The following is a 6,846-nucleotide window of genomic DNA, read 5'->3' as shown; positions in this document are numbered from 1 at the left end:
TTTTGAGAACCCTCCAATCTTTAAGTAGGAAAATCTTATGGGAGGAGAGTGCTCCTATACAATTTCTTACATCTTACATTTGGTACTACTGCCTTCTTCCATTGGGGTGGTAGGAAGGAGATGGAGGCTAACTCGAGAACTAATAGAGCTAATGGAAACAACTTTGTAATGGGAAAGCATTTGGATACGTAGAATGGTTATTTGCTTATTTGAGACTTCTTTTTCCTTCAATTGGAGATACAGTTAGGGAAGACGGGAGCTCACATTTGATTGTTTTTCACAAACCAAGAACTTATCTAACTAATAAAACCAAATGTGACACGGAAACAATCATACAATCGATCAAATGGAACAGAATTTTGCATGGGAGTGTATTTAAATACACGAAATGTTTGACCTTGATCCCCTCCTTCCAGGTAGAAGATAGATAGGAAGTGGGACTCCGATACAAATTTTATAGCATAACTCGACAACTAACGAAGCAAACGAACAACTCAAGAAGGTCGTCTCATTAGAGGGTACGTTCTGATGTTACAAGACCCCCCTTTCCTTCCATTGAAGATAAAGGAATGGGGGAGGGGGTCACTCTCACAATTTGTATATTGATTCGAGAACGAATAGGTCAAAAAGGTGTCCCGTGACGGGACAATGAAGATTCCATATGTGAAAAATATGTTGGCATAAGTTATAAACTTTTGAAGCAAAGAAACCCAGAGTCATAAAAAAAATTCGAACACGGATTAAAAAAAAAAATAATTAAGATTTAAAAATAAAAAAAAGGTTGCAATTTTATTTTGGAAAAACATTTGAATGATTCTGAAATTGAATTAAATTTTTTTGATAAAAGAAAATTGAAATAACAAGTTAACACAAATTTCAATAATTTTTGGGGGTGTAGCAAAGCACACCGGGTCAGCTAGTGTCATATATTTTTAAGTATTTTAATTTTTTCGTTCATCAAGCTTGCCTCTCTCTGAGCGTCGAAAGGCACCTTCAATTTGTTCGCTTCCAGTTCCTCACTCTCCTTTTCTGCCTCTCGCTCCCGTTTCGCTATAATTTTTTTTTCAAATTTTCCTCCATTTTTTTTATCTCGAATGAGAATTGAGACCATGCCTCCTGGATTAACGATTTCGTTACCGTTATAGCTGTAACTCCCCCTGACCCCCTGAAAAGCCTCTTTCCATCGTCGCGTTGAAAAAATTCGACAAAATTAGAATTTTCTGCAATAAGGTCGTTAAATTGAAGAACTCCTTTTTCGATTCGCCCTTAAGTTCCATCCAAAAAATATCCAATCGTTGTGTTTTTCTTCGATATCCCGAAATGATGTTCTCATTGAAGATATTGCACACAATTATCCGAATTCGTCCTTAATTTTATCAGCAAAAGCTCTACTTAAGTGTTTCTTTTCAACAAGTACTTCTAGACACAGGTCTAAACGTTTTTTGGCAATATCTGGATAGTGTGCGATCACATCGGGATTGGATGGGATAAGTCAAGGGAGATCGTATTGCCATTTTATTCAAAAATCGACAGTAAAACGAACTACAGCTATTTCTGAATACAAAATACAAGGATATCCTTGTCGGAAACATGACCAGACTCTTTTACTTTCTTAATTGCCGATTTAGTTGAGAATCCAATTTCTACGCTTCCAGGAGGTAGGAGATTTATTTTTGTGTTCTATAAATGTTTTTTTTTGTTTTACGTTTAGTCGTTCAGGCTTGGCTTTACAACTTTCTTTATCAATGCTCTTACAAGCCCGGTTAAATCATCGAAGAGAAACGGAACCATACTCGCGTAAAAGGACTCAACAGTCGAAGCGGCCGTAACAAAAAAAAACTCAGTTTTGGTCCCAGCAAATTATTATCTACAGCTTTAGCAACAATGTCAAATACCTTCGACCGGGAAATCGATGGAAATCTTTGAATGATTTTCCTTAATCTTTTTCTCCTCTTATTTTTTTTTTACCTCGTCGACAAACCGTTTGTGGTACGGTAGCATTTTGGCAGCACGTTCAGCAACTCGTTCATTTTCCACCCAGCGAATGTCACACAATATTAACGAACATATAGTTGAACCCGTTACTGCAGTATAATCTGCCCTTCTAAGTGAAATGTGTTTGAACGGGCTATACAACGTCCTCAAAAATTCATCCTAATTCCATTCACTTTTCCTCAGTCCCTCCTTGAACGCTTTCTGTACAGTGTGAAGTCCACAGCTCCCAATGGTGAGAATCGTACGCCGGATTCGAAACAAGTTCTTAAACCTCGCTAGTTAGTTCCTTGAGCATTTTTCAATTTACTGCTAGACCAGCCATGGAATACTGGATCACTCGTTTCAGTAGATCAGGATTTTTAGAAAAATATAGTTTCACGCCATACAAAAGGTCAGAGGTCGGCATTAAAACGCTATTCGCTAGTTAGTCCGCTACATTTTTGTTTTTATATTTATTTTATAACTTTATTTTTAGAAAAATTACGGCTGAAAATACTCCATCACCTTGCAGAAAATAACATTTATCAGCATTCCGGCTTGAAAAATGGCACCTAGTGGAGTTTGTTCATTCGTTATTTCAACAGAAATCCCTTAATAAAATAAATTTTCCAGCAAAAAAGTAGCGGACTAGTTAGCGATTAGCGATTTAACGCCGGACACAAGAAAAAAACATATATCAGCATTCTTCCTTGACTGTTTTGTTGTGGTGGAGTTTGTCTATCTGTTAGTACAAACATTTGGTCAAAAACTTAATTAAAACGATAATTATTTAACAAAAACGGAATAGACAAATTAGCGATTAGCGCTTTAATGCCGAACACTGCAAAAGGTCATTCGAGCGCGTCGACGATAAGAATGTAGAACCAATATACCTTGCTTAAACTAGGTTTGTGTTCCAGCAGCGCACACTAATATCCATTTGTAGCAACATCTGCACAATCTTATTTAACGTTTCGTCAAATCCTAATACGAACTCGCTACAATTCTGTAGTTAATTGAAAACTTCATTCAAAAAATAGAGAGCAATACCGTGTGGAATCAAATAGCTTATTTTTGTTCTTCCCATTTCTATTCGATAAGCAATCTGGCTGTTCGGGAACATTCTTCTGTTGTTCAATGAAGCAAGTTCAAACTAATCGAAACAGTTCCAGTTCGGCAGGAGGATTCGTTTCGACCTGGTAGAAATCGGTCGAAGTCAATTGGAAAGCGACTGGTGATCAACTGTCAATCCATTTTCACTTGTTTCGACCTATTCCGTCTGAACTTCATTCAACAGATTTTCACTGACTCAAAAATTCCCGACTTTTTCAAAAAATTCCCGGCTTTTTCCGGCTTTTTTCCCGTTGGATTTCAAATCCCGTCTTTTTCCCGCTTTTCCCGTTTTTCCCGGATGGGTGGCCACCCTGCTTGTGGGTTGTGTTAAAACTCTACTAAAATTTAAATGAAATAAATAGAGCAATGCTATACAAATAATTTTAAATATCTTCAAATATTCCATATCCTATCGTTCCCCACAAATTTATTCAACATATTTCGCTCAATTTTTGTTCAATTAAGAATTTGATTCGCTCTTATATCAATTTTAGTAGGCCCCGTCTAAAGGTAGGATTGTGCATAAGAAAGTTAATAAACCATATTGATAATGTTTCTGGAGTGTAAACTTTACAAAACGTCTTCAACAAAAGAGGCAGATAAGGTAGCTTATGAAAGAAAGAATTTATATAACAAGAGTAATAAAAACCACGTTTTGAAAAAAGAATAAGCAGGTTTTAAGTCAAAATGGTTATGACAGCAAATATCGTAAGATCGGAATGTAATATTTTTTAACCTTTGAGTAGAAGAATGTAAAGTACAATAATTTTGAAAATAAAAAATGGCCTCTTTAGAAATGTTCAGGAGTTTCAATTTAGAAGTGAGGAGCATAGGTATCAAGTGCCTCAGTTGCCTACCAAGGTGATTTTCCTTATCACACGTCCTTACCCCCATAACAATTAGCGTGGAGAAATGTGGAGGGATGGCGTACAGCTGGTCTCCGCTAAACATATATCCACATGAGCTGAACTTCCTTTCCCTCTATCGACTACACGGACTTGGCCAGCGTCGTTATTGGTTTATATTAAAGATTGAGATTCTCAAAATTGTACAGTGAGATTGTGTTGCTTGCTCCCAGCAAGCTTTTATTTGGTTCATTCTGTAATGTTGATTATCTCGAACCAATCACGGAGTGCAATCATTATGCCATTGGCCAAGAGAGGACGCAGGTGAACCGTGGGTGATAGCAAGCTCAAGCTCAAGCTTACTATATAAACCTACATATGATTTAATGGTTTTAGCATTAAAGTAGAAAAATATTTTCAAAATAGATCCATCAAGACGTCTTTTTTAGAAAAGCTTCTGTTTATTGGATAAGGTTCAAAGAAGTGTCTACTACCGGGAAGTGTCCACAGTCCACGCAGCCTGTTTTTACTAGCAAACTAAGCCAAACATAAAAGTCGATTAGTCACACCTTGGCTACATGGCTAGATACCTACATGATAGTGTAGAAAAATTACTTGGAAGGTAAGTGCTGGCAGATACTCACTCACTTTCTTCGCATCAGCGCATGGTTCTGTCTCTGATAAGCTGTCCGTTGACTCAGTTCTGATCCATCCAAGTGCCAATCCCGAGTTGTTGTCATCGGTCGATGCGATACTGCAATACCAGAGAATGAAAAAAAAAGTTGTTGAATACACTGCTTGTTTTTTTTTCTTTTAAATTTGAGGTTGCAATATGTGACATCTATTAGGAACTAACGGTGCATTAAAATTTAAAACTATCTCCCACCTTTGCAGCCGAAAGGATTGATTTCGATTTGAACCGTCCATGGTGTTCGAGTTTTTAATCACACCACTAATTGTTTGGTCTTGCTAAACAAACATCATGAGTAATCACCGGAAGTTGTCAAGCTTTTTTGTTGACGAAGAAAATCACGTTCCACGTGCTCGATCTGCTCGTCCCAATGGTCAGCCAAAGACTAGTGGCCGGTTTCTACTTGGGGACGACAGGGCCATATCATGGTTCGATTAAACCCATTGCAATACCAATATTAGATGATAATAGATATTTTTTCCAACACCAGCGAAAGAGAAAAAAAAATATTTTATCTGGCCACATAGTTCGTATTTGGGCTGTGACGACGATAAGAGACGAGGTGTCCACTGATAAGGGTAGAGCTTGATTCATGAAAATAAGCAAAAGTAAACAAATACCGAAGCATCAGCAGCACCGGCACAGGAAGGTGAACAGATGTTGAGGGCGGGCGGGCCTTCGCTTGCATTCATTTTTATTTCGATAGCCATTCGGTACGGTACCCTCTCGAAAGCAATCTGTACATTAGGGTGGTATTAGATGTCCAAAATTCTATATATATATATATATATATTTTTTTTTGTTCTTTATATCTTTATGTCATTCGCGACTTATATCAACGATGAAGCTGGCGGACAAGTCATTGAAGAACTTATCCGGTACAACTGTGATCGATGTTTACTCTTGGGCTCGAACTCACGGACATCTGCTCAGAAAGCAACTGACTTGCCAACTGAGCTATATCACAAGCCCCCAAAATTCTATAGAAATCGCATTTTTAGGTTCATGCCTTAAAAATTGTACCACCCGTAACTTTTGATCCCATCAATAAAACTTTCCTAAAACTTCAGACATGCGTACTTTATATTTCAACAATCACTCTGCAAAATTTTAACAAAAAATGTAGTTTAGTTCCTGAGATATTGCAGTATGAATGAGAAAAGTCCAAAAAGTCCGATTTTCGTAGAATTACTTTATCTCAGGCCACACAAACTCCAGAAAGCTCAAATTTTGTGGTATAACAGTGTGATAGTTGATCTATCTAACTCAGAAAATTTGATCAAAAAATATCATCAGAGTCAAAAGTTATGGAAGTTCAAAGTCGAAGTGGCAGTGCGCGTGCTTCCAATTTCTATACAATTATGAACGGTACTGTACATGAGAATGAAAGGCTCTAAATAGTTAATTAAATGATAAAGAATGATAGTTTTGAAAAGATGGAAGCAAACGTGTATGATTTTTTTATTTATTGAATTTTTTTTGCAAAATGTGAAAACACGACCTTTTTCTTGTTCAGTTCAAGGTTGCGCCAATTTTTACAAATCTAAAAAATAATAATGGATTTTAGTAAAGAATCAGTACGCCACAATCAACTAACTTTTCGGATCGGCAATTTCCGTCATGGCACGTTGGTAACCTCGGTTGGGGAAAATATATAAACCGGCACCATTCGGAGCCGTCGGCATCTGATTTTGTTTTTTCGGCAATATGACCCAGCTTTGATGAGCGAAATTTCCACTTACGTCGCACAAATCATCCGTCTATCATCCTCAAGCAGCTTGCTGTGACCAAACAATCCGATGATGGCCATTTTCGAACCGAAATTCTAACGCGTTACACAAAAAACTATTTCGGAAAATCCGAAGCGAGAGCAAAATCAAAACAGCACCAGCAAAATTCTACCATCTTGACAGATGCGCTCATTCGGTCACTCACCTAGAATGAACCTCTGTCATTTTACCCAAATCGACTCCGGGAATAAGGTGACAAATTTCACGGTGACTCCGAGGTGAGGTGACAATCATCACGTCACGCGCGGCGCAGAATAAGAGCCTTATAGTGTTTTCGTGGCAGTGGCAACCTAGTTACCCACGAGTTTTGCCCTAGTTGCTGTTATTGTGTTCGTTTATTAATTCAGAAGTCCACTAGTTTTGCCCGAAATTTGAACCTCAAGCAGGCGGTTGCACCCCGTGAAAGTTGTCAGTGTTGGGGGTAAGCATAAGG

Source organism: Uranotaenia lowii, chromosome 1, assembly GCF_029784155.1.
Source record: "Uranotaenia lowii strain MFRU-FL chromosome 1, ASM2978415v1, whole genome shotgun sequence".
NCBI classification, from domain to species: Eukaryota; Metazoa; Arthropoda; class Insecta; order Diptera; family Culicidae; genus Uranotaenia; species Uranotaenia lowii.
The sequence above is the reverse complement of the archived record's forward strand: the minus strand, read 5'-3'. Positions refer to the sequence as shown.